Raw genomic sequence first — 12,705 nt, forward strand, 5'->3', positions numbered from 1 at the left:
CTAAATAAAAAAATTCCTTCTGAGTACATTATGTGCATTCTTATGTGTAAATTGTGCCTTTCTCAATATCCAGAACATGTGTACACAGCAAGTGCTTAACAAATGTTTGCCATTATTGTCTTTTATCAAGGATGAATATTTCTATAACATGAACAGGGTCATAAAGTAGAAAAACAGGTATAGCTTAAAAGAAAGACATTTCTATGTAATGGTGGGGGTAGGAGTCAGAAATAGAGACATACTCATCTGTGACTTCTTTTGGCTGGAAAGACACTTCCTCTACATTTTGAAAACTTGAATCAAGCCCTGAGATTATTTCTTCCCCAGTATCATTTCACTCCCCATAATTTTATTTATTTTTTCTTTAAGGTGGTGTTAAACTCCTTCTGATTACTCCTGGTATTTCACCAAAGACCTAGAAAGTTTCAAAATAGCAGTCTTGTGATGTTTCAAATATCACAGCAACATGATATTTCAGCACTTTGTTCCAAACCAGTAATGTCAACATTTTTCTAGCTTGCATCGATATGAGGTGAACATTTTGTAGGGGGAAGTTTGTTTCATAATAGTCAAGCTGGTCTGGTGAAGCAAGCTGTTTTAGGGAATGTGGTCTCTGGACCAATCACTATGAGATCTGCTATCTGGTAGAACTGGATCTTTGCTGAATAATGAGGATGGCTGAAATAAATCTTGTCTTATCTCTGTCCATGACTTTGCTTCCCCTTTAACCAGATGGTCATTCAAAAATCTGTCTGTGTCCTGGCCTACCATAGCCTACAGACTGTAACAGAATATAAATGAAAATGCTCAGACAATAATGGCAGTGATGGCTGTTGGAGAGGTATGTATTTCTGAGGGTAAGAAAAGCATTTCTTTTAAAACTCCCTCACTTATCATGAGATATTTAGAAAAGTTGATGAGTTGTTCTCTTTTCCCCTCTCTTTATATTTTCTGATGTACACAAAGAGCAACAGAGCTTCCTCCTCTGTGGAATTTTAATTGCTGATATTGGCAAACCCAGGTGGGACTAGAGGACGTTTGGTGAATATGTAATTGTGAACTAGTTGGGGCAAAAAAGAGATGAATCTTCTGATCCATTCCATTCAATAGCTTCACTGTATGCCTTGGAGATAATTGAGCCTAACTGGGCAAATACATCTTGGGCAGTTAACAAGACACATTTAAATTCATTTCGATATAACCCGAGTATCATCAAACTGCATGAAATACATTTTTTTAAATTAAAGTTTTCTTGGAGATCTCCATTGTTATTTTAGCCTGGAAGTAAATAATTGTCGATAATTTTGGTGGTTTTAAACACATTTCACTTATCTGAACAAAAACAGACTGCATAAAATTATGGGGAAGAAATACAGCTTGGTGTAAGTCTGAAAAGGATTTATGTAGGGGAGGTTAAATTTGAAAGCAGAACTAGTTAAGTAGAGGAGTTGGTGGTCAGTTTGTACTCAGAGACTTTGGGCTACAGATTTTTAAAATGTTAAACATGTTAAATACATATGTAGATCCAATAAAGGCATATATATTTAATACAATTATCTTGCTGCACAAGAAAAATCAGATCAAAAAGGAAAAAATGAGAAAGAAAATGTAATTCAAGCAATTAACAACAGAAAAAGTAAAAATGCTATGTTGCACTCAGTTCCCACAGTCCTCTCTCTGGGTGCAGATGGCTCTCTTCATCACAAGACCATTGGAACTGGCCTGAAATGGCTCAATTTTGAGAAAAGGCACATCCATCAGAATTGATCATTGTATAATCTTGCTGTATCTGTGTACACTGACCTTCTGACTCTGCTCACTTTACTTAGCATCAGTCCATATAAGTCTCTCCAGGTCTCTCTAAAATCATCCTGTTGATTGTTTTACAGATTAAAAAAAACTCTTGTTATCTCATTGGCTTGTATGAGGAAATGAACCAGAACTCATTAAATGAAACATCATTTCAGACTTCCATATTTTATGTATTTTCCCATTAAATGCCTCTTTTACTTGGTGAAGAGGATGGAGAGAACAATTTCAGCTCATCCTTGATTGAGTTGTCATTGAAAACTTTAACTCAGTCTAGGCTCCTTCCAAACAATTTAACATTTACATCTATACAATTGCTAATATTTTTGGATGAAATGTGAGAAACATGATCTATCAGATATTTACCCATTTTGAAGCACCCAGATGTTTGATCTTATGTACACACAGAAGTTATATTCTTCTTCCACTTAAACCTAGGTTCTTTGGTAGAGCTCTTATAACTTCCTTCCAGAAGGATGGAAATATAGAAATAAAGACTGAGTCTATGTAACTGTTTCATGATAGTTCTTCCATGCTAAATGAAGCATAGAGGATTTTAGATCATTCACTTATGCCTTGCGCACTATAACCTTGTCAGGTCTAGGATATTGTATGTTTTGTTTCATACTAAATTGTTATTGAAAATAAGCTCATGGAGGATTTGTCCACATTTCTATTTATATTTTCAGAGAGTTGGTGAAGTATGACTGTTTAAGTCATTTCCTAGATTACCTTCAAATACTGTTAAATTTATATTCCAAACAGGGGTGTGTATGGTCTGTTTGCATTTCATAAAGAATTAGTCCTTTTTTGGCAAAGGAAAAAAGTCTATTCCCAGATATTATTTTTAGTACCACAAAGATAAATTACTATTTGCTAGACAATGTACTCTATCATGTTCTGCTTGGAAGGTTTAAGGTAATCTTATAGCTCAATTAATTAGCCCAATTCTTTTCCTTGGTAAGGGAGATGACTTTGAAAGAATCTCTTTCTTCTCTTACTACTTGTTTAAAAATGGAAGACAAAAAGTTTGTGAGGGAATAGAGACAATGATTTCATTGATATAGGGGAACTCCCAAATGAAGCACTTACCTCTGACAACTCAGATCAGTACTTTCTTCCATTCCTTGGTAACTTAGAGTCTTATAAAGGTACCTAAAGCAATGAGAGGTTAAGTGAATTGCCCACAAATACTGATAAAACCTCACATTTTCTTGCTTTTACATATATGCTAATGACCAAGCAGGTGGAGTTCATTGATTTAATAGACATACTTTGTCCCTGAGAAAAATATGTGGGAACTCTGCTTTGGAGATATATAGTTTTGAATCCTCAGGGTTCCCCACTGGACGACTGAGAACCTTTGGCTGCATTCCAGCCAGAATAATTTCAATTTCCTTGCTGTGAACACATTTTCCTTTACTTTCAATTGGATAATGGGCTCATCCATTCCTATCTAGAGTTCCTGGACTACTGTGCAGCTGTCATACAGCTGTTCCCTCCTTGCTTCAGAGGGGACTCCCTCTAACCATCTTTGGTGAGGGTTAAAATTGTCCCTAAGTAGTTTTTCTGTTTTTCTAGAATAAACAAACAAACAAACCTGTAATAGCCTCCATGGATACATAGCAATGCTCTTTACCCAAAGTCAGTACTTAGTAAACATTCATTGAATGGACAACTCTTCCTTTTGGATGTGACTTTCATTTTTCAATTTTTAAAGGGAAAGAAAAAATTATAATGGGAAGAAACATAAGACAAGTTGAGAGAAAATTACCTGTAGTTGTATCTTGAAAACTTACCAACACCATTTAGATAGGCTTTTTAACATTTTATCATTGATGAAGACAGAAGACAGTTAAGAAATGGGAAGACCAGTATGAGAAGGACCTTGGTGATAATTGGAACTTTTATCATAAATAAACTCGATAGATCAGTGGATGTGATGCCAATTGAAAGCTGGGGGAACTTAATTTTTTTTCTAGAGATTTATGCATGTGACTGACATTTAATTCTGAAGATTTTTACATCAATAGGGCCCTAGGATAATGTGTCTCTGGATTGTCCACAAGTGGTATTCTGTAATTGCTTCTCTTTTCTTAATTTGGCTGTTAAAGCCTCTCTACTTGGACTCAGGAAGCAGGGATGGTGACCCTCCTTCTTCCATGGAAATCTGCATTGTTCGAGAACCATGAACTGAATACCTTTTTTGATAAATACCTTTTAAAATTAATTGCTTCACAAATAATTTTTTATGTCCAGGATACCTTCAACCAGGCTGCTCATATTTCAACTCATCTGAATCAAAATTTGGGCAGCATGAAGCAGGGGAGACAGCATAAATCTAGAAGTTAGGAAATTTCTTGTTTTGACTCTCTCACTAGGTGTCCCAAGAAAAGACATTTTACAACCTTAGTTTTCTCATCTGTAAAATGGCAGAGAATTATATTTTCACAGAAATACTTGATGACTTCTTGTCAGGTATGTTTTGGTAGGAATTCCTTTAGGAGATGGTCTGGTTGTTGAGATCCTTTCTTCATCAAATTGTCAAATTTTGTATTTTTAACTCACAGGGTTATTCAAAAGAAAATAGGTTATAAATGATTAATATCTTCCCACTTAGAGAATACCACAGCAAATACAACACTCATTTACCTTTGATATGAATCCACTCTTTGCCACTATACTTTAACTGCTTTCTCCCTCATTCTCTGGTGGAGGGGTGGAGCTTTTTCAATTGATGAATTCCTTTCTGAACCTCCATTTTGAGGAAAGGCCTAAATCAGCTATTTTTCATACGCTGAATGTTCTGTGAGGTAGCTTCACCCCTTCAACATTCTCAGCTTCCTTTACTGTTTTATATCCCTTCATTCAAATATAATTTCCATGAGAACAAGGAGTATCTTTCATTTTGCTTGAATTTGTATTCCTCCATGCTGACACATAAGATGTGTTATTAAGATAAATATCTGTTGATTTAATAAATGCCCATTGACTTTGTTTCAATAAAAATGATTATTATTATACTTCTACATTATATTTCTATAAAAATGATTATTATACTGTAATTATTCTGAGTCCACACAATTATTCAAAATTCCTCTCACCTCTAACAGTTTTCATATTTTCTTATTGCCAAAGTGAGAATATCCAAATTATTTTATACTTATTTATCTATGTGCATGCTTTTTTCCTCACTTTCTCCAAAAATATAAGTTCCCTGAAGGAGAAACTGCTGTTTTTGCCTTTGTTATCCTCAAAATCTCACAGAACAACTGGAACATAAAAGGTGCATGATAAATGTTTGCTGTACTAAATGGAATCGAGTCTTGGAACATCTGGGTATTTAGAACTAGAAAACCACCCCATCATATAATAGCCTAATTAAGTATGAATAGAGATTAAATTCAAAGTAAATTTTTGATATTATTAGATATATGCTGGTGAGATAAGGAAAGTAAAGGAAGGGGAAGGAAGGAGAATATCTGTCATTTCTTCCCCACTTTCCCACTTCCCCCATTGACAGATGCATACATAAACAGACAGACAGACAGACATTCAGACACACACACACTCACACACACACACCCAGGCATGTGCATGCACAGACATACTAAGCATGGTATGGCTTGATCCCTGTTGTAAGAAGTGCTGCTGAAACAGCACAAACCAGCCACAGTGGTGAAGTCATGCAGATGCAATGCTCCCAAAGGCCACAGGAATTGTGGAAAGATTTGTGTAAATATCTCATGCATTCTTGTGCTCTAAGGTTTATGGAAATAAAAACCGCAATTGAAAAGCCAATGCCACATTTATTCTCCCTCCTTCCTCTTCTCCTTTAGAATAAATTCGTAGAAGATTTGATGGCGCAGCCAAGAAAATGAATTATTTCTATTTTATTACCAGGAAGGCATTGACTGAAGTGCACAGCAAAGCCTAATAAGGTTAAGCAGGATACACTTGGGAAAAAAGGGGGGAATCTTGAGCTGTATGTCATGGCATTCTCTAACTTAGAGAGGTGCATGAATGTCAAGGGAAAAATGTATACCCTCTAAAGACTGTGTCCATTTATTTCATTTAGTTCCAGTTGGGATTGACATCATAGAAGGAGCTCACTCATTTTCTGGGAGAGGAACAAGGAGGCAACTGGATATAAACCTGTCTTCCCTCTAGTATGTTCCACTTCCCTGCTCACCTCTTTTCCTTTCCTAATTTTGTTTTCAATATGAGATTTGGAAGGGCTAAAAAACTTAAGAGCAAAGCTCAGGCTGAAATGGTTGAAGCTTCCTTGGCGACAAGTTGAAAGAAACCACTGAATTGCACATGGTTTCAATCCAGAACCCTGAGCCAGGATACACTTCCCCTTCCCTTCCTTTTCTCCTAGAATCCCCCTTTCCATAGTAGTCTCTGGTCTTTTCTGTCTGAAGGTATTCCTGGGACCTGTGAGACCTAAAAGTGTCCTTTCTCCAGGGAGGTATCTGGCAAGTGAGTCATTAGAAAGGGTAATTTTTTTTCTCTCACCTTTCCACCTGTGGGTCACACAGCTAGGGATGGAACGATGAGCTCACTACCTAGAACAGGAATTTTGGCTGTGTGTCCTCTATATTAATTATTTCCACTTGACCTCAGTTTTCTCTTCTGAAAATTGGAACAACTGATGCAACTCCAACCCCTTCCTTTGACTCATGGGGAACATGTGTCAGATTGTGTGCAGTGAAAGATAGCTGGGTATTATATTATGCACATGTTTTTTCAGATTTTTTCTGAGTAAGAACAGTTGAAACAAAGAACAATAGTACCCCTGACCATTTCTATAAGGTAATTCTACAGGGCATAGCAGAAAAAACTAGGGACCTATAAGAGAGGGAGAGCGAGGTGAATTAGAATCATAGAATCATTGATTTTTAAGCTACATCAGTATCTACCTTCAGGTGCCTCACTGAAGGAGTCACCCAAACCAGGCAGGGACAATTTTCTTGGCTGTGAAGTTTGTTGTAATCACTAAGAGAACATATTTTATACATGAGGAAATGGAAGCCCCAAAAAATAAAAAGAATAGTCAAGATTCCTTGAGAAGATAGTGGCAGAGCTAGGACTCCAGGTATCCTGATTCCATCTTCAGTGTGACTGATTGCTCCTACATGCTTTGGCAACATGAGCTTAAGTGAGCCAACTGGGAAACACAGAAAAAGTGAATATTTCCCCTGTAAAAAAAATCCCTTCATTTTCCATTGTACTTATGGGGAGGATCACTGTGGACTAGATGGGCTAATTACTTGCTAAGGAAAAAAATCAAAGTTCTGCATTTCAGTGATCAAAAGCTGTCATGGAAGCACATGCCTGATGCCCTATTTTCTCTTTAATAAGCAATTTAATATTATTTGTTTATTTATTTATTTTGCTGAGGCAATTGGGGTAAAGTGATTTACCCAGGGTCACATAGCTAGGAAATGTTAGGTGTCTGAGGCCACATTTGAACTCAGTTCCTCCTGACTTCAGAGCTGGTGCTCTATCTGCTGCACCACCTAGCTGCCCCTCATTTTAATCTTTATGAATAATGAAATCATTAAAACTTATATTTATAATTAATTTATCTTAAATAATCCTCAGTGCACAAATATATTTAGTAAAAATGCTTTATTCTGTTTATTTATGTCTTCTTGTACACCCTTTTATTTCCTAGAAAAAATAATTAATAATCTATCAAAATTAATAACAATAATTACTTTTTATTTAATCAATATTATATTTAGCATACATAATTGATATGCTTTGTTCATAAATCATATTTTTTACAAATCCTATTATGATATTATGATAGTTATTAAAGTTCTATAGGCAGAGTTTCTACAATTATTCTGTAAAATAAGCATTATTATTTTCTTGTTATTATGGAGGAAACTGAGGCTCAGGGAAATAAATCAATGATTATTATTAGGTATGATAATGAATTCAAGCTTCTTGACTCCAAATCCAGCATGAAATGCTCACTGTTAAAGAAGTCTAAATCATACCATGAGGAGAATAAACCAGCCAAAGAGTTGCCCCATTTCTGAAATTGTCTTGTCACAAACAGGAATAAGGATCCAGGCCCAAAGGTTTGCTGGAGCCAGCCAAGTCTAAATGGCTCTGGAGAGCTGATTATTAAATTTTAAGTTGGAGCATTTGCACTTTGAAATCAGAATACTACAAATCAAAGCTTGACTTATTGTTTTGTTAATTGTTTAGATTTAAGAAAGTGACAGAGAAATGTTAACAATGTGGATTAAACTTAAAAGTGTGCCTTGGGCACAATTTTCCTATTTGTTAAACTTGTTAAATATTTGCCAGCATCCCTTATCCAGGAACACCTACCGGCCTTCATCAATCAGATGCTTGAGCTCTCTCTAAAAGTGAGATGTCTTAATGGCATCTAATACTAAGGATGCTATAAATTGGTGCTACTAAATATGCTTTTGTGTAATTTTAAAAATATACATAGGAAACAAAGCTATTTCTTCAAATAAACCATGGGATGAAAATTGTAGCATAGCAGCAGATTAGTTTAGTCTCACTTTCCTCATCTGTAAAAAGGAAGGGCTTTGATATCTACAAGTCTCTTCTAGTTCTAAAATCCTACACTCCAATCATAAATGGTCTTTCCCAGGAATGGAGGGAAGATTGCTGTATTATTCTCTTTGTTAATTATTTCCCATGTTGATTTGTATATGTTTGTTTGCATGTTTTGTTTTCCATTGTGAATTCTTTGAGGGTAGAGACTGTCTCTTGCTTCTGCAGGTTTTCTGCATAGTTCTTGGTGCATGGGAGATATTTAATAATGTTGATTGATCATTAGTCCATGTAGAAGTCTGAGTCCTGTCTTGGCCACAGAAATGGAATTTTTCAGCCAATTCCATTTAAGGTCTTCATATTTCAAAGTGAAATGGAGACACAACAGTTATCTGGTAATTCAGCCCGTGTCAGTAAGGAAATTCAGGAAAATTTCCCCTTACAAGTTGGTCTGAATGACATACTTGGCTGTTTATACATTTTCAAAGGGATAGATATTAATTGATAAAAAAGATAATATTTTATTAACTGGGTTTGATCACTGAGGGCTTCTCTGAAATTTTTCTTCCCCCATGAAGAATTTGCTTATTTCATTTACAAAGTTCCTTTACTGCCCAATGTGACCTGGCTGAGTCTGAGGACTAAATCCCTTATGGAACATTTTTGCTACCTGCCTGCCTTCAAGTCTGCATCATACTTCCTTATTCTTGTGTTTTGAGAAAAGAATGCAAGTCACACCTGACCCCAGTGCAGTGCTCCATGGCTTATTTTATCTCCCAAAACAAAACAAATTTCTCTGCATTTTTGTTCTATTTCCTATACGATAGAATCTTTTGTTTTTCACTTGCAGTCCTTCTTGGCTTCCAAGAATTTTTGCTCCTTGTAGTTTGTCAAGACACCCAGGGTTCAATGGCCTGCCACCAGGCAGGCCCAAGGTCGAGGATTCCCTCCTTTTCCTTCCCAGTATTGTCTTACATCCTGTAGGGCCCTTTCTTTACACCACTGGGGCTGTCGTGACAATGGGGACTGGCACCAGGCACACTCCCGCTGCCACAGTGACAGCTGCTGAGCACTTGCCAAGCATTAACTACAATAGCATGACTTCAGATACTTTATTAAGAATGAATAGAGGAAAAAAAAGATTTAAAAGGGAGGGTCTGTCCTTAGAGGTAGACAATAATGCTTATCAGCTACTCTGGGCATTGTTATAACTGCCCCAGTTTAGAGAGATTCAGACTGTAATTTTGATTTGGTGTTTATGCTGACAGACAAAATTCAGAGCAGGTTGTATTGCCAATGATCTCTGATTGCAATTTTCATTCTGAGTAGAAAAAGCCCAAGATGAGCACCTGGGAGATATGGGGTCAAGTCCTGGATCTACAATTAAAGCTGCTTCCTAGCCTTGGACACATATTCTCTCCTTGACTTTTTCAGGATTCAGTTATTTTCTATTTTCCATCTCTTGCTTCTGCAACTTTCAATAGGCTATCCTCCCCATGTTTGGAAATCTTTCCTTTCTCAAAGCTACCTCTTGGAATCCTAAGCTAATTAGGCTAAGCTAGGTTAAAATTGAGTGTCACTTTCTATAAAAATTATTTCCTGATACTTCTAATTGTTAGTTATATGCAAATATATATCTATGCATGTGTTGTATTTCCCTAGTAAATAAATTCCCTAGTAAAAAATGCCCCTGAAAAGCTGGGCAGTTTTGCTTTTTGCTTCGTTTCCAGCACAAAGCACAATGCCTGGCACACAGTAAGCACTTAATAAATGTTTGTTTAATTGAATTGTATTATCACTGTGACTTCCTCATTTTTTTTTTTGAGATTATGACTTCATTGCAGGGAAACTCTTCTTCATTATCACAGACTGCAGTTATGTGTGGCCAAGAAATTCACCATCCTTTAGTAATAGAAGAATCATATTGTGCTTTAGCCAATTCTGATGCCTTTAGGCCTCAGAGAGGTGAGCTCCTCCAAACTCCACAGCTAATCTGGTTCTCAGATAACAGACATAGTTGCTTAGTGTCTCCCCTATTCAAATGTGAGTTTATTATGAACAGGGGCCGGGAGTTTTTGGTTTTTCTTTGGATCCCCAAGTGCTTAGCACAATTTCTAACACATAGTAAGTGCTTAATACATATTTTTTACTGAGTCTATCACCAGACTCACAACCTGAAGCCTTTGGGGCAGACTATTAATAGCACCTCATCAACTTCCCAGGGCATTGTTCTGAGTGCACAAAGCTGGAGGGACTCAGAGTATATCTTTGATTTGGTGTTTATGCTGACAGACAAAATTAAGGTTAGTCTGTATTTCCAGTGATCTACATTACAGTTTTAGTTTAGACTAGAAAAATTGAGGATGGGGAAGTAGAAGACTTGGGCTGAAGTCTTGCATTTGCCACTTAAGATATTTACTAGTCTTGGAGCCATCATATTACTTTACCTCTTTGAATGTCATTTATCTTCTATTTTTCTTGAGAGGACCTGCCAGAAATTCATCAAAATCTTTGAGAACCTGAAGTCACTTACAATGAAAGATCTGCATAGGACTTTAGTAGGTTAACATTGTTTTTTGTTGTTTTAATAGATAATGACTTGCCCTTTGTCCAAGGGCCACATCTATCCTATATGTGTCTGTGTTTCTATATGTATGTATATGTATCTATCTATACACACAGATTATATATGTGTATTCCTAGATATTTACATGTTACCTACCACCACTAAAATGTGAGCTTCTCAAAAGAAGGCAGGTGCTTAAAGGAGTTAAGAGCCCTTTTTCTTTTCCTTTCTTTGTATTGCCAGCATTTAGCCTGGAAACATTTGTTGACTGATTGGCTGTCATATTTAAGATGAGTTAAAATACTACTCAAGAAAGTTACAAGAGGGATATTTTAATTTGATTTTGTCTCAAATAAAAGGCTCTTCTCATGGTCCAGCTGTGAAGTCAGACAGGTATTGGCCACCTTTCAGCTAATTTGCTGATCTCTGCTTTTCTGACCTTTGGGCAGGACATTTAGGATGGCAGTAGTCCAGAGGCAAGGGGAATAGGAATGTCCTCTCTGACCTCAAAAATATTTTCCTTCAACCCTCTACCAATTAGAGATTCACTTGGGTCAACAAGTTCTTCTTTTAAAATGTAAATACTACCAGCATTCACACCTTAGTGTGAAGCCTTCTCTAATCCTCCCTTTCCTCTGGTTAGTAATACCTCTCCCTTCTCTGACCTCACATAGCACTTGGCTTGTACTTTTCTTATATGCTTATCATGTATCAGTTCTGGCAATCAGGAGTGCTTTACTCTGTGGGGGAGCAGGGTACAATCCCATGGCAACACTCTGAATTCAGAGGAGAATTTCCTGGAAGAGATAAGGCTCACTGATGGAAGTGTATTTGATTTTTCCACTTTTGGAAATGAGAGATGTGATTGACTCTAGAGCACATTTTATATATTTGGAAGACTCCATCAGTACCTGTGCATATGGTGCTCACTATAGAGAGATAGAGAGCTAGCTTGTTTCTGAGCTTTTGTGTGAGTTTTATATTTTTTTATATGGTTAAATAAAGCCAATTCTTTACTTGATGTTATGTTACCTTGGGTGCTTGCAAAGGATTTAAAGGCCCCTTTTCCCTGTGTTGTGGAAAGATTTCGATATGAGCTAAATTCTGATGCTCCCAGATAAAACACTGGAGAGGGGCATAAGCCAAAAAGTATGACTATAAGGAAGCCTCCCAAACTGTGTATGGTCCATTTAAATCCAGGGTTTGGGTTCTGGGTTATGGTTACATATTAATTTTAAGGATTTATTTTCGTATATCATATCCTTTTTGCTTTTGTCATTTGAAGACTTAGAGAATGTGTCCTGGGAGGCTTAGAACAGCTCTTCTATGATGAAAATAATAGGCCTTTATTGAACATATTTATAGGAAGGCTGTAGCTTAACTGGAGATAAGACTAGGAGCAACAAGGGAAAGGTCAGCATCTACCCTATAATCTGGAGCATTTGCTAGGGCAGGGTAGCACCGAGAAGGGATATAAGCTCGGATCTGATCAGAATCTTTGGTCTTTGGGATGTGTCAGAAAGGTCATGATGACTTTGCTCTTTGGCTTAAGTTCCCTCAAGCTTTAGTTATTCCTCCCAGGTTCTGTAGTCAGGCTTTCTGAATCAATCATCACTAAATATATCAGGACAACTCAAGACTGGACACTAGAGCTAGCTGTTTTATTGAGAAGAGTAGAGTCTCATTAAAGTAGCTTTTATTGCCTCCTACAGGCCATTGTCACAGGCAAAGAGAATCCAGGGACCCTGTACCAATGGGCCATTGAAGGTTTTAGCCATAAAAGA

At 36.8% G+C, this 12,705-nt stretch overlaps 1 long non-coding RNA gene across 2 annotated transcripts in view; it reads left to right on the forward strand.

Moving 5' to 3' along the window:
- The first annotated feature begins 734 nt into the window (after positions 1 to 734).
- LOC141553781 (uncharacterized) overlaps positions 735 to 12,705 on the forward strand; it is a 49,437-nt gene continuing 37,466 nt past the window's right edge. The window contains exon 1 of one of the 2 annotated variants that reach the window (XR_012485644.1): positions 735 to 841. This is a non-coding gene — a long non-coding RNA (uncharacterized LOC141553781). The remainder of the gene's footprint in view (positions 842 to 12,705) is intronic. The other variant, XR_012485643.1, reaches the window with a different exon arrangement.

The sequence above is a fragment of the Sminthopsis crassicaudata genome, chromosome 1 (assembly GCF_048593235.1).
Source record: "Sminthopsis crassicaudata isolate SCR6 chromosome 1, ASM4859323v1, whole genome shotgun sequence".
NCBI classification, from domain to species: Eukaryota; Metazoa; Chordata; class Mammalia; order Dasyuromorphia; family Dasyuridae; genus Sminthopsis; species Sminthopsis crassicaudata.